Genomic DNA, 24,630 nt, shown 5'->3' on the forward strand with positions numbered 1-24,630 from the left:
GAAAAGGGAGTGGAAGTTCAGCGGACACTTTTATTTCTGTGCTGTTACATAATTGCATCGTGCCTTTGCAGAGTTCCTCCCATTTCAGCATGATCAAACCCATTTGTAGGCTGGGAAACTGAGACAGGGAAAAGGTATGTGACTTGCTCACGGCTACGCAGCAAACCAATGGCGGAGGTGGGAGGAGAACTTACAGGTCCTGACAGAGCCGCTGCTGAACTCCTACAAGGCTCCGCATTCCTGCCATTCTTTGCACATACTTTTTAAAACCCGAAATGTTGCTGCATCACAGGCTGACCATCCAACTCAATACACCACCTGCTTCCTAATGATTGCTTCACCGTCCAGGGTGCACAAACAGACACTGTAGCTATTTCTTGCCTTTGCTTCAAGATGATTTAAGATTTCTGGAAATCATGCCCATCATGCCCAGCATATTCACTGACCAGTGATTTTTCTTTTTGGTAGCCTTCCCTAACCACAGGCCTCATTGAAGCATCATCGACTGAGTCTCCTATTCTTTTAAAATTCTGCAGTAGATTCCATTTACTAATACTAACAGGAAATCCCATGAATCTGCCTCATGCCCTTTCACTGACTTCACAAATCCAATTGATACAGATAGAGCCAATTTCTGAAACTGCAGCTGTCCACACTTACAAAGCTCTGACTGTTAGATAAGAAAGTGCCAGCTGGAACAAGAAGTTTCTCCTACTACTAGATGCCACACTCTTAGCCAAGCGGGCAGCTGTCACCTTGGGTGGCGGCAAAGCTGCATAAATGGGAAACCCTTAGATCCAGTCCCTTATGCTCACCCTAAAGTGATTGAAAAGTCCCACAACAGGAAAAGCGAGCAAAGCCCAGTCCCAGAAGAATGCAATTGCACTTGTCTCTGAGTTTCCAATTCCCTCTCCAGACCATTGCGCCCTTTACAGACCGTAGGAGCTGAAGCCCGAGGAAGGCGCAGTACTTGGGCCAAAAAGCTATGCTGGCCCCTCTTTTGATCTGAGAAGGACCATGGTCTCAGCTTCACTGAAAGAGAAGCTAAAGGCCTCTTCAAGTCTGAGCAGCATTTGGCACCTCACAAAGTTAACACATGGTTTTATGATGATTTTCACTGCTGGTTTTAAATCTTGTATGAGTTTTAATCTGCATATGACTACAGATCCCAAGATGTTGTAATAAACAGATGCTAGACACTAAACTGGGAGGGGAGGGAATGGGAGTGGTTGGCTCCACCACCCTCAACCCGGCTGAGTCAAAGGGCGAACGTGGATCATCTCCCACTGTGTGGAGTCGGCAGACAATAGCCTGCTCCAGCCCAGCCTCCCCATGCCAGGAGACAGTGAAGGAAAGCCGAGCCATAGGCTGACTTTGCCTTCCTGAGGGGTCTCCTGAGCCAGGGCTGCTGAAGCATCACCCCCACCTTGAGGCTGTATATAACGTCAGAATATAATTGGATATGCATTTGCACATGATACTAATAGCACTGCATGCTATACCTGGAAAGCGGATTTGAGAGAAGTGAAACAAGCATTCACTTTCAGCAGAGGTGGGCCCAATCCTCTGGGCTCCATGTTTACTCCATGATGTGGCTCTGCTATGTGCCACCAAGTCTTTCCGCAGGCTATGTCCTTTGGACACCTAGCAGAGTATCAGGAAAACAATTTAACAATCCTTTGTGGATGCCTACTTCACCTACCCTTGGTCCAGTATGTGAATAAGCATAATCAGTATGAAAAAACCCATGTCATTGATGATACTCAACAGATTCCATCAGTGGCTTCCTACTGGATTCCTGTTTTGAAACCAATGGCACAACATGGCTTACTGCTCCTCGCTGCAGGAAGGAAGCAGGACTTGGCTGGTTTGAGGCACCACAGAGAGGTGAAGCACAGTGATCCTATTTCCCTGGACAGTCAGTGCTGCTCTGCTTTTTCCCCCTACTCCCCTTTGGCAAATAGGATAAACATGACAGTGAAAGAGGCTCTCCAGCTCTTTAAATGAGCTCTCCACAGAGATACTGAAAAAAACTCCAGAAGGTAAATTCTGTGGAACTCCCTCCTTACATTGGAGATATCTATTTATTTATTTATTTGTGAGGTTACTGAATCTCATTTAATTCAAAACACACAAGAAATAGTCACAAATGTTTTACAAGACTGTACCTCTTCAGTCAACCTTTAAAAGTTACAAACAACTTTTTATTTCTTCTCTAAAGTAGCATAGCTGCCTCTTGGAAAAATGTTTATAAGCCCATCCATTCAGTTTTGCGGTTTTCCTATTTCTGAATCCTTCGTCTACTTTTCTGGAGATATCTCAGTGCCAATCTCTCTCCTCCCTCATCCCCATGTCAACCACTGAGAGAGAATTTTTAAAAGGGTTTGTAAATCTTACCCTTTGCATACAGACTTTCTTGAGATTTTTAATCTTTTTAACCTTTCTCCTAAAAAAGGACCTTTTCAAAAGCATCTTCTCTACTTGGTAAATGGCATCAGTTGAATACTGTTCACAAAAATGAACAGAAATTCTTCAGTGCCTTAGGATAAGTTGGGAAGAACATTAAACCAGTAGCCTTTAATAACTTTGAATTATCCATGGGAAGCTCTGGTATCAGCATGAAAATAACTAAGTGATTTGATCTAATACGATAGATAGACAGACAGACAGATAGGTAAGTATCTTTCAGTTTCAGAGATCCTAAGCCACTAAGAAGAGCAGGCAGCCCATACATCTGATTCTAAAGTCCAGAATTCAAAAAAACACTAAAAAATCCATATATATATATATATATATAAATAGCTCTCCATTTAAGCAAAGAAATTTTGTTAAAAAAAAAAAAAAGTTAAATACTGCAAACACAGTGTGAAGATACTTTGGCACCCATAATTGTATATTCTTTTTACTCTTTATCCTCGCACTCTTCTTTACTATGATTTCCTGAATGGGAAAAGGATCTTCAGAAAAAAACTAACAGAAAAATAAACAAATAGATAAATAAATAGAAATTAAAGCCCAAAGAGTAAATACAACACTCAGTGCTTTTTTTAGCAGAAACTTTATATATGGACCCATGCAAGTTACGTGTATGGAAAGTAGACTGTGGCTTTGCAGGCTTCTTAATATAAATATCCCTGACATAAAAATTACTATTCTAGAAGGTTTTGTGGAAGGATTGGAAAAAAGCTGCTCGTATGCAGACCTATGTAAACTGTTTAATAACTAGGGAGAGAGTTTTCGGATAGAAGCTTTCTTCCCCCCCCCCCCCGCCCCCTTGCAGACTTCTGTCTCGTTTTGTAAACCTGATTTGCTGTGTTGTTTCAGAGGGGGCAGCTGAGCAATCCGTTTCACTGCCTCTCTTTCCCATGGAACAAATCCCCCCCAGCCCTCCTGCTGCATCCTGACAGAGATTGCAGGCCTTTCTTCGCTGAATTCTTTCAATAATGCTGTAATTGCAACATTAGGAGAAACAATTAGGACTAAAGGGAGCTGCTTCTGTATGCCAGATCTGCTTAATAACTTAATTAAATAAACAGAAATATAATTATAATGTAAATATTTCCTTTCTTTAATTCCTAGGCACCCTGAGAGAGAGAATGTTGCTGAAATGATATAAAATTATTGAAAACCTTTTCAGTTCCTCCACACTTAAAAACCATTTCACTGTCTTCCCACGCCTACCCACTTGTAATATTCCACTTATAAGATTTCAGAACCATCTATCAGACAGAGAAAAATGCATCCTTGGAAATGAATACGCCAGATAGTCAAAAGTGTTTATAATTGAAAAGGAACCATGAGGAGTAAATTGCTCTGTAATTTATAACTGCAGATTTCCTTCCTCAAATTATTTTCATTCAGCAGTTTTCTCTGAGAACTTTTACAGTTTCAAATGTTTTTGAAAAAATGCAAGAGACGCTCGGATCATATTGTCTTTTGGCACGTACACAGCCACTCAGAGACGATGACCCTACCTTAGGGCTTTACATTGAATAAACTCTAATGGCTTCAATACATTTACTCATGATTTACATCGGTTCAGCTGAGACCAGGCTTAAGCTTATTATCAAAAGATTATTCCCCCTCTATTTTCACTGGGGAATTTTTTTTGGCTTCACCACAACAAAATTCTGAAAACAACCTGTTACTCCCAGTTATTCAGAAAGAATAATAAAAATCTAATCAGTGACGGTGATACAATCCTGAAACAACAGCACGCATGATACCAGCCCAGGTCGAGCGTTATGAAAAAAATCTCTCTAAACTAGTAAGAGTAATAGTAAAAAGTTTCCTTCAAATTAAGAATGAAACTCCTACTGCTAGCTGGATATGACTCCTGATTACAGTGATTTTAGCTTTATTCTTTATCTGTCAGAACTGCTAAAAGTAAAAGCCAGAGTCTAAATGTACAAACCCACCTAATGCTGACTCCTGACTAACACAAACTTGAGTTTCTTGGGGACTTTTCATGCAGAAGCCTCCAAGAGCTCCTGGGCCTAAGCAAGGCACTCAAAGATTCTCACGCTACAGAAGAAACAGCAAGTTACAGTTGCAATAATTATGGCCAAAACAGATTTTCTGGCAATGTCTTCCCTCATTTCACAGTCTAGACCCACGTTTTCCATTTGACAGTCTCCATCCCACTCTTTTTCATATATGCGTATGACTTAAATTCATATGCCACAAAACGTGCAGTAATTTTCTGTCTGATGTCTCCTGTGATTGCCCTAGATTCACATTTGGCCTAGTGACCTCCTACATCAACTCAACACGCACGCTATAATACACCATGCCAGCAAACGTTTATGCCATTAGCTATGTTTCTCGGCTGCAGAATGCAAGATGCAGGTGTGTATTGTGTGTTTAGGAAGAAGCACAGAAGATGACTTCATGCCGTACTTTGGAAGGAGAATGTAGAGTTCAGGCAGCTAATGCTGACAGAGGGAAGGACAAGCCATGCTCCATGAAAGGAAGGAAGATTATAGGTTGCTGCTGAAATTCACATGACCTATTTGATAAAGCTGCAGCAACCACATTCCTCTAACAGCAGTTAGTGCACACAAGAACACATGGGAGAGAGCTCTCAGCGGGCAAACGCTCCAGCGACAGCTCCCCCTCACTGCTTCCACAAGAGGCTAGGCTTTGTCCCTTGGTCACACAGCCTGTCAGCTTTCACAGAGCAAAAAACTTTCTTTTAGGATCAGTTCATAATATGGCCTTATTTATCCTTACTATTGTCATTAAGATTATCTCATAGTGTTCAAATATGCCGTTCAGAGCCTCAATGCTCATATGCCAACTGCTGTACAAACACACGGGGAGTCACGACCTGTACAATAAGAAATCTGCCTTCTTGCTTCTACTGTGTTTCCATGTGGAGGCACCTCAGCCCCAGCTGAAGTTCAGAGTGCTCTACATGGAGCCGAGGTGCGGGTTCAGGGGTTAATTAGAGATTACAGACACACCAAAAGGCGGTATGGAAGAAAAGAAACAAAACTGATTAAACACAGTGTTCATACAGGCCAGTAGTATGCTTAACTTTATAGCTGCAAACCGGTTTAAGATCAAAAGAAAAAAAAATAGTTCATAGAAAACATGCTTATTCACAATTCCGTGTTCCTTTAACACTCATCTCCTTGTCTTCAGAAAAAGTGACCCTGGGCTTACTGCCATTGTTGCTTGCATCTTTCCCCTCTTCAGACCTATTCTTGTTTCTACTTAATGCTCTTAATTCCTTAAAAATAAAAGTTTATATTTATCTATATAGTTATACACACATCTTCCACTCAATTTCCTCAGGATATGACTCTTCCATGCTGCATAAACTTCCTTCCCTGGACTTCTCTAGCTCTATCATTCTTTTTGCTACTGTCCAGGGTGCAGCTGTCAGGGGCAGGAAGCCCCAGACTCTCCTGCTCATACACAGATTGATCAAGGTCAGGAAAAGGGTAGCCAGTACCTGCTGCCTCCTAGCCTGCCTCCCACCCTCTCAAACCTTTCACATCAAAACAAAAGAGTCCCCAGATAGCCCAGTGAGCTTTCAAACGCAGAAGCCAATGATGCAGTTGGCGTAGTAAGGTAAAACCCATCTCTGGCAAGGATGTCAGGTTATGGCCCTCCCAGAGATGGCAGCAGGCTGAGTAATGGGCAGGGGAAACTCAGGTGACCACCCCTAGCACATAAAAACTGCAGTGGGTAATCATGGTGATGAGGTGTCTTATATAAGAAGGCTTCAAGGGATAAAATGGATATGCCTGAATATTGCAGTTGCTATATTATTTCAAATAATTAATTAAAAATGAGATTAGATAAGAAGTAACTTATCTACAACCTGTTTGGCACTCCTAATTTCCATAGACTTACAGATACATATTTAGATTAGAAACTGGAAATTTTTTTTCCTTAATCAATTTTGCTTTAACTTGGAATAGAGGACTAGAGAATGAATATAACAAGTACCATAGAAAACTTAAAGAAGATGAAATTATGTGTGTTCTCACTCATTCTGTCCACTTGTTATGCACAGGAAAAAAAAAAAAAAAAGAACAAAAAATATTTCATGGTGGTTGTTGTTTTTCCTCAAGTTTCCAAAGGCTGATTTTTTGGAGCCCTCTCATAATAAGATTAGGAGAAACTGATGCTGAAATGCTAACTGAAAGAAGGAAATTTTATGAATGGATTTGGAGAAAAAAAGATAACATAGCTAAGCCGACTGCAGAGAGATCGAGGCACGGAGAACTGCATGAAATTCAAAACAATCATCTTAAATCTAAGCGCTCATCAAAATGTCTACATAAGTGAATCATCATGGTTTCTGAAGGGTGAAAAATTGCTGTTCAGTAGAACTGGGTTTGAACTGTGAAAAGGTGAACTGGAACTGAAATGAACTTTCCCACGCTAAAGAAAATGCTTACATCCTGCCTGGCCAGTTTTAGAGAAAGAAGTCTGCTACGACGTTTGGATGTAGAACCAAAATGCACCAGAGTCAGGGGTTCTCTAATCCAAGGCCTTCATTGAAACTCATTTCTGTAGATACATGTTTGTGCTCACATGACAAAACGACATCAATAAAACAAGCATTACCAAAGACAGGTTCTGCAAGGTGTCTTCAACTCCCCATCAATTTCAGATGCAATCAATGGGTATTAGAAACTTAGCAGCTTCCAGGATTTAACCCACCTTGAGCAAACACCACTGAGAAAATAAAGAACAAAATCTGTAATTTCTATCAAACTATAATTAACTGCATTTCCTTTTGTAATCTCAAAACCCTAAGAAGCATGCAATCTTGTCATTGGAGCAATAGGATAATTATTATAGCACAAAACTGTTAAAAGTAAAAATGTCCTCTATTTTCCTTTGATGTTGAAAGAAGAATAATTAATTCAAAGACATGCAAAAATTAGTGGAATTTAAAATACCAAACAAATGTAGTCTAGTCTTGTCAGATACAGTGTGCCTTTTATAAGACATTTCCTGGCTTGCCCAACCACAATGGAGCCCCCACAGCTTTTTCAGATCTACTCTCCAGGGTAGTTAGATTATCCTAGAGTACAGCAGAATAATTAAACCACACCAATTAAAATGGATGTGACTTAAAGAGCTCTTTTCTAAAGCATTGCACTCTATCAACTGGCTCACTCCAAGCCATGCAGAACATAAAAGTAACATTACATCTCAAGAAAAAAAAAGAGGCAGAGGACTTCAGGATAAGATTGTATCTTAAAGATCATTCCACTGCCAAAACCCTTCTGAATAGGACAAATGTGTGTTTTTCCTTTGGATGCAAGGTCAGACATACAATTATGAGACTGTTGCCCTATAATTAGCAGAAGTCTCCACCAACTAACCTACTCTTTAAAACTACATCAGCCCACTGAACTAGTACCTCTTCAGCAGTGCCACAATGGGTTGACACTGGCCATTTGATTGCCCAGTGGCTGCACCAGACTTTTCCCTTTAGCCCTTGAGGATACCCATCTCGCAAATGCTACTGCAATTTATAATTTGTAGCAAGTGTATGGTTGGCATTAGTAGAATGAAAACCCTTAAAACAGGACCCATTCTTTCCTAGCACATTCCACATTCAGCAAGTAATAATATTACAAATATTCTATTTCCATTGGGACAAACAGTTTTGTAATTTAAGTTACAACCCCAGTGTTTGCCTTCTGATGAGGATTTAGTCCCATTAATTATGCCTTGGATCCTAATTTGCTGTTATGCTAATCTATTTCTTACCCTGTGTGTCTGTCTGTAACTGCAACCTTCCAATGACAACGGCTGAAAGGACAAGGTCTGAATGAGCTACTTCAATCACTGTTTAGCAGTGTGGCATGAAACTTCGCTCAGGTTAACCCCACCATGTATTCCTACTTCTCAGGAAGGATTTTCAGCTGCTGTTGTGTACCACATGCTCCAGTGACTGCAGCTTGGACTCGCCTCCTTTATCACCTTATGCACCCCTCATCAGTGTAACATTTGCCCTGAGCTCACAGAAATTCCACAGTTTAGCCTAGGTTTGGTCTTAGTTTCAGAAAGCAGCGTTGGAGAGCTTCAGTGAATTGTGGGTTTGGCACATAAAAACTGGCAGACAAGTATTTTTGACTCCTACTACTCAAAGACCAAGTTCTTCTTTGATGCAGATGGCCTTCCTGGGCACTTTTTAGTATTATGTACAAGATGGACATTTTGTTCCTTTTCTCTCTTCCCCCCCACCTTTCTTATAAAGCTAAGTTTCTTAAATCTTAATAACATGGTGGGGTTTTTTTTCAAATCTGCAAACATAATCCCCGATATAAACACCTCCAAATTCTGTATTATATTGGAATTTCAATGCAATTATTAGTATATGAGTGCTTACATTGTTGTCACTTCCTAGTATGTTAGTCTCGTAATAGGTTACTGAATTGACATTCATAATATTTCTCCACCATTCCAAAAATATCTAATATTGTCACTGTTTACAACAGACTGCCCCAAAAGCCCTGAACTTTTATGTTAACGGTTCTTCTTTAATTCCCATTTGGAGTTCCGTTCCATCTCTACAACGCACCTTTAAAGATGCACCAGAGGTATGGATTCTGTTCTAGGATTACAGAAACTAATCACCCTCTAATTCTGTGAGTTAAGAGTAAGAAAGATACAAACTAGATCAGGATCAGTATCTCTACCATTCATTTTTTGTTAGATATGTATTCACATCTGACCCAGAGATCTTTCAATCTTACAAAATCATTATCTGAGCAAAACAGCTACAATTTATTTTCCTAAAATAAAATACAGAAGCACAACTGGGCTTCAGAGTGCCACCTTTAGTTACGGAAGGTACTAGTGCACCATCAGTATGAATGCAGTGTGCATGGACCACATATACGTTATACAGAAGTTGTGTCTGCCTTACTCTATCTTAATCCATACCACATTAGGGCATTATATCCCCCTTTCCAGTACTCAGTGGAGATGCACAGCTGCCCTCATGCTTGTTAAGCACTCGTACATTATGGATTACCAAACATGGAATCTCCAGCCCAAGTGGCAATGGATTTTTAGTTTTGTATTCCATTGATAACTCCCTGATTAACTGATCAAACAATTAGTTCTCTGTGAAGGGATGATGTGCTTCATACATGTAAGACATTGGATAAAAAATGGGCCCTGCTCAAACGGCATATAAGGTCTTAGAGCTGTTTAGCACTTACTCAGATTTGTCCCAATGAGGTGCAATGACAAAATAGGCATTGGTTCCGGTATCATGCTTTTAGTCAGCTGTGTATTTCTTCTCATAACATAGCCACGCTGCTTGTGCTCAGGTTTACGGGTTCTAGTGACTGTCTTTCAAGCCAGCGGTATTTCTAGACTCTGTCAGAGTTCTCCTATGTAATCTTGACATTTTCTCTGCCCAGTTGTACAGGTAAGCTAACACTGTAGCCAACTTGTCCAGTCAGTGAGGTGAAGCTTAATTAACTGATATTTATCGAGTATTCTGAGATCTGTTGATGGAAAGGATCATGCTTGGTATGGGAAACACTGTCATACTTTAACTATTGTAGATTTTAATTTTGGCAAATGCGGAACTAAAATGAGGGGGAAAAAAGCTGTCCTTTAAAAGTTTCCTTTCTTTTCAGCTTAGGCCTGCAGGTGACATGGTTGCATTTAGAAATTAGCTCATTGACCAAAGTCATCCAAACACCATTAACTGCAGCGGACGCGTGTCGTTTGAGACCAGCCATTGCTATTGATTCTGAGGATCATCCGATTCCCTCTAAAAGGCTCCTCCACTATTTCTTAATTAAATTTTCCAGGCCTCACTAAATAGTACAACATGACTAGAATGAAGGTAATACACAGCATATGTATTGTGAAAGCATAAAACAACAGCAGAGTCCCCTCTAACAGCCAGCCATGAATAAAGGACATTAATCATATTAAACATTAGTTTGCTTTTACAACATTTTTGTTTGAGGAACTTTCATGTTCATGTCTCTTTAGTTAACACATATCCAACTACTTTATTCATCTGATATCCATTATGGTAGGCAATCATTCTTATTATATTTATGGTCACTCAGGCTACATCTACAGTTGCACACTAAACAGTACCAGGACTCCTTCCCTGGCCTTTACATCAACTAGCACAGATTGGCCACTCCCATACCATTAAACCTTTTTACTCTCCAAAACAGGCTGGCCACTTCCAGTTGCCTACTAGGGATAGCCCATGGCTCTTCATATCTCTCTGGCTTGCTCAGGAATTGCCTAGAGCATAAGTTGGCCCAAACCATGGCAGGGGCCATTCCAACAATATAACACCACAGGAGAACAGGGATATTGACTGGCGCTGTGCTACTTCCTAGTAGACTTAAGCTCTGTGACACCCTCCCCCCTTAGCAAATGCATATTCTTTATTCACTCAAATTGTTCCATTAGAGAAAATACACAGGAAAAATGTCGTTAGTAAAAATTACTTGTATCAGCCTTTTCAAGTGTATGTGCATTAGTGTTCAAGTTCAGGTCAGAGGTGTGCTTTTGAAGGAACCTTCTCCTTCACATGTCCCCAGTTACTACATTTCAATTCCCATCACACGTCAGACTAAGAGCAGGGACTCACTTCCTTTTGGCCAAAACAAAACTGGAAGGTCACTAATGCTCTCCAACCAATAGTGGACATTCAGGCCATGAAACTGGTCCCATCCATAGCCAGTCCAAAGTCAAACGCATGCAACATGGACAGCTTGGTCTTCAGCACCGGGCGTTTTGCTCTGTAGATCTGCTCCTATCATGTTGCACTACATGCTAACATAGACATAGCCTTCGTTTGCAGGTCTCTTGCATTAAAGCCTGTGTACTAACTGCTCTCAGGCCCCATGGACTGGTATCACCACAGTGAGAACACTAACTGCACAGATAAGCGGATCAGACTCTAAGAGCTGGAAGTCATTTAGTCACTTCAGGGAAGTGGAGGACCACTCTGGATAAAGCCTGTAGTGCCCTCTAGTTTGACTCCCTCTTGAGAAGAGACTAGGTTCAATTCCTCTGTTGCTACAACTGGTTCCACGCTGGACTAAAAGGTTAATGCTGGTCTTCGGTATAACTTCTCCTGATTGTAAATGAGTGAATTCCAGTGTTATCAGAGGCAACTGCCACCCAAGCTACAAACTCTGCATTTGGCTGATTATAACTTACCCCTGCATTTTGTCTTGCAAAGTAAAAAAGACAACTTGCAAACAGTCATTTATAAATAAGCTCAGGACTGGACCCTACCAATACACATAATCAATGCATATAGTGTTACTTATGATATTGCATATAACGGGCAGTCTTTTGTGGGAGGAGGCAAGGGGGAGTTGCAAGTATGCTTGACACTTCCAAGTTTGTATGTCTTAAATTGACTTTAGATTTCTTTGGTTTCTATAGAACATATTTTCAGAATTTTTGGATCTGACTCAGCTTGTTCCACTGAACAAAACAGTTTCACTGCTTTAAGACTGGAGGAACACAGTGGTGAATCAGACCCTTTATTTGACTCCAATGGCTTACTATCAGGCCTAGTGCAAACTACCTATTGAAAGCATGACAGCAAGCACTATGCTCTATAGTGAGCATTTGGAGTATCATGCTCTAAGTATAGGCCATATGAAGAGGTCTTTTGTTCAGGAAAGCAAACTGTACGCTGTTTAGTAAGCCACACTCCAAATATAGTATCGATAAAGCACGACTAAAATCAACTATTGCCTCAACAGGCATTCACAGATTTGTCCGAATTAAGCACGCTTGAATCTTTGGGCTACAATGCATCCACTCAGTTCTTTCACAGACAGTTCATGCAGAAATAGAGTAGGCTGGGACCGGGTATTGGGCAGTGCGCAAGAACTTGAGGCTCCAAGTGGGGAAGAAAAAAATTAGAAAAAACCAAAATAAAAATAAACCATATGGAATCCACACTCAGATGCCTTTAAAACAACCACAAACATTCTTGCTGCCTCAAGCTGCAAATGTCGTGAAACAATTACTGGGCTGGGGGACTTCAAAGGTTCACTGAGAGCAGCAGTTTTATTTTTCAATCAAACACAGGAATAGGGCTTTTTTTCCTCCCTCCCTCTCTTGCTCTCTCCTTTTTTTTTCTGAATGAAACAGTGCCCAGGCTTCCTGATTTCAAAAACCCTGTTCCGCTTCGCTTGACCACTCCATAACCTTAAGAGAAGCTCAAAAACTTCAAAACGAAACTGTGAGTCATATGGAACGAAAAAGACATTCTTATATTTCATTAAGGTTGAAAACTGCTGCATTCCTTGTTTGTAAAATTTACATGAATGAGCTTTAAGAGCTTGCAGCTGAATGCTGGGTAAAGCTTGAGCTTCCATAAACTTGTATTTACTTAATCATTGATTCTAGAAGGTGACTGGCAGTTATTCGCAGGGCTTTGCAGATTCATAACGCACTGTGCACAGAAACAACTGGACTCCTTCTTGCCACTGGCTAGCCTATTTAAACTTTTTTCTTTTTGTTTTCCTTTTTTTTTTCTTTTTTTGGGGATCTCTGCACTTGTATTTCATGCTTTTGTTTCAAAAAGGCAACGGTTTAACCTCAGTTTCCTTGCAAGAGCTTTTAGCAAAGGCTGCAGGGTGCAGTGGCGCTTACCTAGAGCATTGGCTCACCAGTGGAAGTAGCTGTGCTTAACACCATGTTTTCTGATGGCTGAAAACACAGGGCACGTTTAGCAAAACAGATGTACGGCCAGCAGACCAAATTCTGCGGTGCGTAAGGAGCACACCTCCCCGCAACCAGGAGAATCCAGGCTGCTCCTGGAGGCTGGATCCCAAAGGGTTAAGTTGGCACTGACCCCTTTGCACAGAGTCATGCACACAAAAATCATGCAGAAATAACATGCTGCCCCCTTTGAAGAGAACTGAGTCAGATTGTTAAAAATGAAACTGACTCATTGTAGAAACAGTGGTCACTGGAATGGCATCTCCACAACTGCTGCGGTAAGAGAGGAAGCTGCCTGACCGCAACTGCCTTTGTGCTTATTCTAGCTGTTTAAGTTCTAAAAACCACAAAACCCCATTTGAAATTCCACTGTATAGCAAGGTTTGTGTAATGAGGTTACAATTCATAATAGGATCATTGAAAACTGAAACAAGCAGCATTAATATGTGGACTGCCTGCAACAAGCTAGCAGCAGTGTGATGATGTCATTTTTAATTAAAAGTCTGTCCCTGTTTGATACGCTAAAAAAGAGTGCAAATCAGGGAATATGTGCTGATCCCATCCATAGGGAAAGACTGTCAAGCAGCATAGTGATATCACAGAGCACCCTGCGAGCCATATGGCATGGCTTTAATGGAACTAATTCCCACGTACTCTGCTTGTGTCACGCGTATCAGGATTCTGCTCCCACACTGAAAAGACATTAGTCAGAAACAGGGGGAGGGGAGGCTCAGTGATACCCAGCATCGTGTCCTTTATCATGTGGCATACCGTAAATGTGACTGCAGCAGTGCCGAGATCAAGCAGAAATAGGCTGCAGGTTCATGCAAGAGGACAGATCCTTCATTCATGTAAGTCAGCGTAACTCCTTTGACTACACCAATTTACAGCAAAGCAAGTCTAAGCCTTTTAGCAGATGTGACTAACCAGGCCTGTGAAATATGAATTCAAAATGGCTGGTACTTGTAGAGCTATTTACTCGTCCAGTATTGCATTTTCACTCAAGACTGATGTGGAAAACAAGAGATACTCGTCCACAAAAAGCTTACCTTTTAAGATCAGGTGCTGCCAAGTACTCAGCACTGTTGATTCCCTTTCAGCCACTTGTGCCTTCCTTAAGGCAATTAAGACCAACTCTGGACTTCAGTAGAAACAGGATACATTCCTGTGAGTGTCAGTGGCTGCTGAACACATTCTGCGCCTCACAAAGATCAGGCACTAAGGCCCCAGTCAGCCTGTCCTTAGTTCTCTGAACCACCTTTTTGACTAGAGAGAGATTCGTCTTACTCAGCTAGACAAGAATTATAAGATGTTAGTAATAATGAAGCATGTCACAAGTTGGGTGAAACAGTAGAAGAAAGATGACCAAGAAAAAGTTTACGCTTTAATTAACTGCCATTTCCATGTCCTACAAATATTTCAGATTTAACTTTGCCATTTATTTAGATTTTTTTAAAAAATATATTTTTTCTACCCTAAATTACTAAGTTTGGGTCCGAGTCATGAAGACTATTACGTGAACAATCTTTGTGCCAAGCTGGTCTGCAGACCTGCATTAAACCAACAAGATTTATGTTTCCTTTATAACATTTCAGCGTAAAGTTTGATGTAAGGGTATATGTGGATCTCTGAAAAACGTTAGGAGTTGATCATGATAAAAAACAAACTTGAGAATCATTAGCATAAGGTTTTGACATTAGGTCTTAGTTTTATAGAATCCTGCCCTCACTTAGCATATACATTGCCACTAATATCAGGGATATTTAGCTCGGTACTTCATTTGGACTAGTAGTTTTATGTCACCCAGTACTTTAAGCTCCCCCACCAGTTCTTCACAAAATCAAAGAATGGAGGAGAAGTCTATATCCCATCCCAGGTATCTTCAGGCCTGCAAAAATCTTCCTTGCTTCTTGTTAAAAACTAGAAAGATTTCCAAAAGGTTTCAGCTTTAGCCTAACTAGGAAGTGCTCAGGCGTTTCAGTGGTAAGCACCTGGAACAATTCCGCTCTCCAAGTGCCATCCTACAGGATTCCTTTTTGCGAGACAGAAACAAACAGGACACGTCTCTCACTGAGGCAGCTACTCTCTTAAAATCCCGTGTGTGGGTGCATGTGGCTGCAAGCACACACACATGTATGAAAGGGAGAGAGTGCATATAACCAACTTTCTAAGTCAGTGGGAGGGAAGGATTACCACAGGATTGGACCCCACATGTTTAATTTTCACAGAGACTTAGAATGAAATATGCTACATCAGGCCTAAGATAGTAGTGTTCAAATTCTTATTGACCCCAATCACTTTTAGCCTATTGAAAGCTGTACTCCATATATGAGGTTTAAATTCCACTTGTAGAATGTGTCTTGTTGATACTGAATGCAATATGTTTTTTGAAGAAATAGTATTTCCTTCTTGGACCACAATGAGCAAGTCCAGGGTCAGACAAATCAAGTGTGGTAGGACAGGTTGCAGTGTAAAGGGCTCATAGGGTCACATAGAATTTTGCTATTCAACTCAAGAAACTTGGCTATTTGTCAGGGAATACAAAAGAGCCTATCTTCTTATGCTAATAATTGACATAATTCCATAGATTCATTACGGTGACGCCAAAATTTATCAGCTAAAAAAAGGTAAATCTATCTACCTTATAAAAGACAGATCGTTATTCCTACAAACTTTATCCACTGAACTACAGCCAGATAAACAATAAAAGAGCTTTCAAATTTGTTCTCTTGTATGGAAAAATATTGGTTGGAAAATTAAATGTAAAGCTATTCTCAGTGAATGTTAATCTATAAATAAAACGCTGAAGATCCTTAACATCACTATAAATTTTCCCACCCCTGTTCAATCTCGCCTTACCTTGGAGGCATATTAAGAAATGAAACTGCCAGGATGTTTCTGCACGATACCCTTTTTGTCTGTTTCACAGCTAGAAAGTGAAAGGCTCAGCAGGTTAAATACCAGCAGAGTAAAGTATTTTATTCAGATATCAGTTGCAAAGATCGGGGGAGGAGGGGGAACGCAATGAGGCCTTTCAGCCTGCAGTGCCATGGGAGAAGAAAAACGAGACAGCAGAAGTGTGTGGTAACACAAAAAGAATGTTATCTCAGCGGAGGGGAAAATACTTTCAAATGCATAATTGCAAACACATACCCTCAGCAGCTAACCCAGAGCCCTCTCAGACTGCAAAGCTAAGAGTTTGGAAAGTGGCCAAAGTATCAGTTTTATTTGAGAGATCAAAGTGATGAAAGAGAGAGAAAGAATAGCATCAAATATGATTGATAAAAAGTATTGCTTTCTTTGATTGGTTTCTGCTCCCCCTCCCTTTTCCACCTCATTCTTCTCCCAAGTTCACTAAGAAGAATGTCAGATCTGTGGTACATCTAGTAACACATGCTTGCATGTGAGATGTGCCTATAGGAAAACACCTGCTTACTACACGTACCTGCTTAAACTCATTATGGACACAAGATTCCTACTTGCTGCAGGTAACTGCTGTTAGCTATAATACAATTATTTGCAACACTTCACAGCTTGCACATACAGGTATTGTTTCACGTTATGATATTTGGTTGCTTTGCACAATCTTCCTCATACTGCTGAGCATCTACACGATTACCCCCATGGATTTACAGGGACCCTGACCTGTGCGCGTTGGTGCTACCATTATTTCTGGTCCATAATTATCCTATAGCCTCTCTTTATTATGCATACCATCTTTATACAAATATACTGAGGAATTTAAAAGTTTTATGATGGTAACACAGTTGAGTTTATGGTTCCTTTCACACAGTTAAGAGTATGTGACCTTAAGCATAGACAACCAGGACGAAGACCTTAGAACTAAAGGGCACTTTCACATGTGATGAATTCAAACCATTACTAAATGCCCACAGGAATCATAGCTGATGGGCAGGCATAAGGCTATGCTTAGGCCCATGTATTTAACAATATTATACAGGTCAGGACCTGCAAATGATGTACATAGTCACTTTATATGCGCACACATGTTGCAAAATCAGTTCTTTGCATCAGGACTTTGCAGGCTGTGGAGATGACATTTACTAGAACCACTTACATGAGCAAGAGTTTATTACAGAATAAAAGACAGATTACGCCACAGGAATTCAGAGAAAGAAGCCTGTGGAGATTACTGGTGAGTAATGAAATGGGAGGAAAAAATTGAAAAAGGTATTGGTTCCAAGGCAGTACTAAGAAAAAGATAAATTTTACAGAGAAGGGACAAGGCAGCTACAAGCCATGACAGGCACTAGAAGGAGGATGGAAAGAAGAGAGGGAGACGACAGCAAAAGGGAAAGCAAAGAAAGAGGCCTGAGAAGATCTGAAGGGTAACTAGAAATGACCATAACTAGACCAAGATATTGTAGGTCTTTCTGTGGTAAAAATGAGCAAAAAATTCACAATATTTCAAGAGGGACACACAGGCATGATGACGAAATTGGCCATTAAAGCAGATGAAGAAGATACAAGAAACCAGGTAGGATATGACCAGGTAATAAATATTTTTGCAACAAGGGGGGGGTGGGGTTAAGGAAGGAAAAATTATCCACAATAGTGGATTTGAGCAACTTCCTTATGGATTTGATAAACTCAGTCTTAACAAGATGTGTTTGTGAGCATGGATCATTAATCATTCAGCCATCTAGCTAATCCTGCGTCCAATATTTCAAAGTCTGCAATAATCAGATGCTATCTTGGCAAGCTTGAACCACTGGGCAAACAGCAGATCAGCAGATGCATGATGAATACATCACACTATATAACTCTGCAAGGAAAACAGGAGACAGAGGCATAAGGACATGTAGGATGATTGGAGTCATAAGATAAACCTGTAGGTTGGAAGTGGAAAATGCTAGAAGGAGGATGAAGAATAGGACATGGACAAGAGGGTAGGGAAACTGTAAGGACAGGGTAATGTACATGTGGTTAGGAAAGATGCAGAAGGCTGAGATAAAAGGGGAGAGGCAGGCAGATCATGATGGAGAAGGACAAGAGAAAGTTTAAAAATACCTCCAGTAACGGCTTGTGTCGTTGTTGCAGCTTCTAATTTTTATTTTTTTTTTAAAACCACATATCACCATGGCAGGGCCAAATCAGGTGTGCTGTGAAAGGAGAACATACAACAGTTCAGACCACACTGGGTTTTACTAATTTGTCAGATGACTAAACTCTTCCTTTCTTCTTCTGCCTGCTCCGCTAAATTCTTCCCCAGTTCTCCCCCCTACCATCCATCCACCTGTATTGGTGCATACCGAGATTTGTAAGCAAGCTGACAAGTCAAGTGTCTCCCAAGAAGAAAGGACACAGAAAAACATGTAGGTAAATGGGATGGAGACATCACTTTGGGGATTAATCCAGCCAATTTCACTGTTTCCTCTCTTGGTCCCTGTGGTGGTTAAACAACATCTTTTCATTTCCAAGCACTAATTAGCCCCCGCAACACTCCATGAGATAACCAAGCAATTAGTATTACCTCCATTTAACATGGAAGAAAATTGAGACTAATAGATTGAACAATTTAACTACACCACAGGGAGAGTTAATTCCCAAAGCAGGGATTTAGACAAGATGAGTTCTTAGCAGTGTTCTCTGACCATAGAAATCGATAGTATTGCTGTTCCTACCGAAGTACCTCAAAGAAAGATAGGTAACCATCATAACATTTTAGGGCTGTACTTATTCGTCATTAATTTTATACCCCATGGTTAATCGGAACAAATTATTGACACAACTGAAAACTGTACAACTCTCAGGGCCTTTGTCAGTAGCCCATTACTCTCTTTTCTGAAAAGCAGGCAAACTGCAAAAACTATGAAGTTCATTTAAAATGAATAGAGCAGAAAGAAAGAAACAAATGGACAGTGGACAAGAAGGACAATAGCAAGTATAAGGAAACAAGCAAGGATCATACTGAAATCCAGCAAGAAAGACCAAGTTATTTCGGAAACAGATTAAATGGAGAAAAATTGTACGGAACTAATGTGAGAGGAACCACGCAATGAAGAGCAAACTAAGGCTGTGAGCTGCAGGGAAATCCAAGCATAATAGACAACGTAGCACAGGTATGCTTAACAGCTCCAAAGCTGTGAGGCAGCAGGATACCACATACCCTTAGATCCCTTGAGAGTTAGTTAAACTACTGGTTTCCAAGTCTAGCAACTGCAGTTACCAGGCAATAACACAGTAATGCCTGCAGCGCACATAATAGTATGCAGTACTCACTACCTCATAGTTTCAGCCTAACAAACAAGTGCTGTACCCGAGGAGGTACGTAGAGAAATCAGACCAGCAAGAAGTATGTAATTACAGCTAGACTGCAACCACCTTCTTGATTTAACTGTCTGTGCTATCCACCAGGTTTTGATCAAGGGGATGATGCCTGGTATTTCCACAGAGCTTTGCATATAATCATTAACTGGTTTTATATAACCTTCTTACACCGTAAGATGTGTGGTGAAAATCAGGCAAATTTCCCTGCAAATATGAAGGGAAGTTGCAGTCAGAACACAGAATATTATAGTCCCCTGTACCCTGTCCAAGTCAACCTTGCTAACCTGTAAGTGCCCATTTTTTGCCTGTGGCATTCTTCTAACTTCTGTGGTGAGAAATGGACTAACAGCACCTTAAATCCACCTCACATTGCTCACATGAATAGCCTTCACGCGTACCTCCAAAATAGGTACAGCAAAGGTACAACAAAAAGCTTCTGATTAAGACCAGGTATTTGGTAATCTTCCACTTCTCTCTTTTCTGTGCAAGAAACCTAGGCAGCAGAATGTGGAGTACTGTTTGGCAGAAAGCGTTACCTTTTTTGGGTTCTTTTTGGGGCTTGCTATTATAAAGAAACAGTGACTGGTGGGTAGCATGTTGCTGAAAACAGGTAAATCTTTATGTAGCACCTCAGAGGTTTGAGAGCCAACTAGAGATGTTACGGTTGAATTAAACATAAATTTTCAGTTTGCTTTTTAAAAGGCATGACTCATTATTTTGCCTGGCAGTTGCTTTAGTGGCAAAGTAACATGCTCTCTAATACTTAAAAAAAAAAAAAAAAGGAATAGCACATGTAATATGTAATATGACGATGATTCAGCAGAGGCTGATGGTGTGGGCTGTCAGCTAAATATCCTGTGAGATACTTTGTTGGCTAAACCTAAAATTATTATGGTAGAAAGATAAATGGTACTCATGCTGTTTCTGGGAGATTTTTTCTGTCTCTTATTTAGATGATACGCACATGATCACAGGTTGGTAACTGCCCGTGAAACACATGCTGCTGAACTCTGAGATTTATCATTTTCTCTGAGAGGAAAAAAAGTCACCCATTAGTTTTATAAATATAACCAGGAAGCAGCTTTGTGCACTTAAAAGAAATCAGCAACAGCCTCTGCACCTCAGAGATCAATTCTGGATGACGTTTCAGGCACAGAAGGTCCAGTAAAGTTGATCCCAACCTAAAGAACACAAGATCATTTACTCCTTGAACAATAGGCAGGGAGATTGAAACACAAACCTTATCTCATTTTGAAAAGGGCTTGAATGGCTGGGACTAAACAGCGGAGGCTGTAGCAGCCCTAAAATTCAGGATGTGCACTGTCTCAGCTTCTTTTTTAGACCTGAACCCTCATTTAGAACAAATAAATTATTACTAAAACTAGTTTTAGGAGCTTACTAAATAACTACTTATCCTAAGCTCTCTTATTTTTTTCATTCTCTTTTGACACATTAATAACGTTATTGCAATTTCCAAATTGTTGCAAAAGGAAAAATCCATTTCAGATGGATTGCAGGCATTCATTTACTTAAGAAATGAACTTAATTTGGAACTATCAGTTCAACTAATTCAAAGTGGAAGCCATGTAGAAAGATGTCCTGTCCAGGTAAATAAAAAAAAAAAAATTAAAAAAAAAATCTATGGAGCTTTAGTGATAGTTCTTGCAAAGGATTTTAATAAGGGTAGGGTTTACCTCGCAAATAATTGCCCCCCCTCAATAATCCCTTGAAAGTTTGTGGATAGAAGCCACAGGTGCAAATATTTATACAGACGACTACATCAAACTGTGGCAGCTAACAAATTCATATAAATTATCATCTAGTCAGAAAAAAATCATAGAAAAAAAATGTGAAATTAATTGGTTGCAACGTACAGTTCCTCTGTGACCGCGTAGCCACCCAGATACTTTGCCTATACTAGCCATGCTAAGTGCCTAGAGAAAGTGCTCTAGTGTTGACTGAGCATTCTGAAAGGTTTTCACTGGAAAGCCAGCTTTGCAGGGGGTTTATTTTCACAAGAAATGTAGAGGCATTTTGGGCCAGCCCTTTTAAAAATGCTCAGGCACTCTAGAATTTACAAAAATTTCCACAACTTTTTCCCTCTGCGATGGCTCCAGCCTTTTGGATGCATTAACATTTCAGATTACTCCCATTCCTTTAAAATACCTTCCTGTGAATTAGCCCACTGAGATGGGAATCACTTTACTGACATTTCACATGTGTTTTCCTAACACAGCTATAGTCGCAATTCAAGTCTTCAAGTCCTTGTCAGTTTGACAAGAAAAAAAAAATAAAAAAAAAATCTCCGAGTAGCTTCACACCCGTCTCCTTTAGAAACACCCAAAGGTGTTTTAGACGTCTTCCCAAGCAAAAAGGAGTTCCTTGGAATAAACTATCTGTGAAGGGGAAGGAACAAGTGTCTTGGGCAGAAAGTGAACTACATTTAGCCGAGGTGAAACAAATGTGTTCTGTGAAACAGGAAGAAAAGGGGAGGGGGGCAGTGGAGAGGGCAGCAGACAACTCTGACTTGCTCGCTCTTTCCAGGCTTTGTATTTATTTCTGTCATGGATCTGAAAAGGCAGGCAGCAGACTTTGTAGAAGCGCCTTATGAAATGGGGTAAATAATGGACCCCAGATGCCCTTGTTTCCTTCATTATTCAGTCTAGGCCTTCAAAGCTGTTTTGCAGTGTGAGGTATCAGAGGGAGGTAGAGTGTTCTCTTAACAAGATTTCAATGAGCTTTGGAAGCAGGTCCAGGGAAGCTGCTGGAAATGTTTCAGACATACAGTACTTTTGTGCTTTTCTGACCTGTATGTAGTGAGAAAACATGGGACAGAGGGTGCCTTGATTTTTAAGAAAACATCATCTAAACAATACATAAACAACAACAGCAATGCTTTGTATGTATGTGATCCCATTAATCCAACATTCTCAAAGCATCGAAAACACATTAAATCATTAAGCCCAACTACACTGCTTCAGACTGAAGCACAGAGAATTTAGAAGATGTATTAAAAAAGCACAGAGAGCAACTGGCCAGCCAGGGCCATGAAACCAGGCATTTGGTCACCTACTTTCCCCTGCTCCTTCCCCTGCTACGAGGCAACACTGCTTGCCTGCTTAGCAACAAAATATGGACAAAATATATTTCACTTTTGCTTTGAGACCCACCCTAGTCATTTCTCTGTGCATATTTCTAAGATTCCTCATGACTCGTCATCAACCAAGAGCCATGTGAACCCAATTGACATATCCAAACACTTTACTTTTTGGATAGGTTTAGCATTGCCTGGCAGTTCAAATCCAGCCTCCACAGCTCACACTCATTGCTAATAACTACATATGTTTCTCTCCACTTTTTCACTCGTCCTTCCTCACTGACATTAACATTTAAAGGCTGAACCATGTCCCAGAAAGCTTTTTTAAAAAAAAAGAGATTCGTGGCTATTCAAGTTGCCACCGTTCTTTTAGCTTTCGCTTTCTTCATTGTTGACACCAGCCGCTCTATATTTACTCTAGCGACATTACATCCTGTATGTGAGGATGGCTCTGTACACTCAGATGTTTCCGAGTCACCTAGCGTATAAGGATGTATTGTGCACTTCATCCTTTCTGTTACTGTCTCACACTTTCTTGAGTGTGCAATCTTATCTTAAAAAAACACAATGGCACCACCTAAAGGACATATTATGTATATAGGAAGACATCCCATGCATTTGCAGCAACCCTCTCCCGTCTACCATGTGCCTGTGTGCGCGTGTACACACATGTGCTTTTGGCAACACTGAGCCCTATAGTGGCAATTTTCATTTTCTCAGGAATCAGTGCAGCACAAAGCTTATTCATGATTATAAAACCATGCATACAGAAAAAGACATCCATATTTTTATAGCTCCTCTGATAAGACTGTAACAGAAAAGACAACTGTTAAAGCAGCTGCCCTTTTCTCTGCACTCAAAACGAATGTAACAGGCATGCCTAATATAACAATTTGAGCAGTTTTAAGGAAGATTAAATATAGGAAGAAACACTCTTGCCAACGAAATGGCAAGTCAATACAATCCATATAACTCTCCTACAAAAAAAATGTGTGTTAGAATACAAGAAATTAAAAGAAAAAAGGGATAGGAGATCCTTTCATTCCGTTGTATCTAGGTAATACAGCAGTATATATACTACTATATATCTTACTATATGTTATGCAATGGTCCTAAGTTCCCAGAGGAGTGGGGGAGTTTTTAAGAACAAGTTTAACTTGTTCTCCTTTCTCAGCATCAGTCATAGCTTTCATAGTTCATTCTTGTAGATCATTTTTGTGAAAGCATGAAGTGCTTTCACAACTGAGGACAGGCGTAACAAAGGCTCTTCCTAACAAATATTTGAGGGTTTGATCAGTTGGAATGTACATTTTTCCAAAACAAAACAAATGCAAACTACTTCAAAGCTAATACAAGCAACAGTCTACTAGTGGTTACAGTTCCATGTTATATATTCATCTGAATTGTTTAATTTACAACGGCAACACTGAGAAGAAAAAAATCTGCTCCTTTGAAACCGTGTTTGTTTATAAATATACCAGAGGTAGAGAGAGTTATGCATGGCAACTCATTTTCAAATGTTTATGACAGTGGCCATGCAACACTCTTCTGTGCTTTGGTTTTAAAAGGGGAAGACTAAGACACAATCAATTGCCCAACAAAAGACTGTAAAGTTATTTTGAGGGGTGTGGACTAGTTCAAAATGTTGTTAGTGGGTTCTGGAGACTTTCACTTGACAATCTGAAGTCATTACCATACGATACATGTGCAAAGCCGTTTAATTGCTTCAATTTGGTTACTCGTTGGTAATATTGCATGAGAAAAACTGCTTCTTGATAGCTGAGGAGAGAGGCCAAGGACTGATCAGGCATAAAGAACAAACTACTTCCTACCCTCCAGGTCAGGATGCAGGCATATTGGTAGAACTGGGTGGGGAAACTGCAGGCTGTAATTGCCTGTTCAGTTCATAAATAGGAGACTTTGGTCTCCCAGAAAGCAAAATGAGAAGTAAGTATATTTCAAGGCTTGTATTTTAAACACTGTTTTTCAGAATTAAATGAAAGCAGAGCCTTTCAAAATATTTAATATGCCAG

The 24,630-nt window shown here is 40.2% G+C and overlaps 1 long non-coding RNA gene across 2 annotated transcripts in view; it reads right to left on the minus strand.

Annotated features, from left to right (window-relative positions):
- The window catches only part of LOC140652614 (uncharacterized), a 182,356-nt gene extending 166,230 nt beyond the window's left edge, over window positions 1-16,126 (minus strand). For both annotated transcript variants that reach the window (XR_012042885.1, XR_012042882.1), the window contains exon 1: window positions 16,069-16,126. This is a non-coding gene — a long non-coding RNA (uncharacterized lncRNA). The remainder of the gene's footprint in view (window positions 1-16,068) is intronic.
- Between the last annotated feature and the right edge of the window lie 8,504 nt (window positions 16,127-24,630).

Source organism: Ciconia boyciana, chromosome 6 (assembly GCF_034638445.1).
Source record: "Ciconia boyciana chromosome 6, ASM3463844v1, whole genome shotgun sequence".
Classification (NCBI taxonomy): Eukaryota; Metazoa; Chordata; class Aves; order Ciconiiformes; family Ciconiidae; genus Ciconia; species Ciconia boyciana.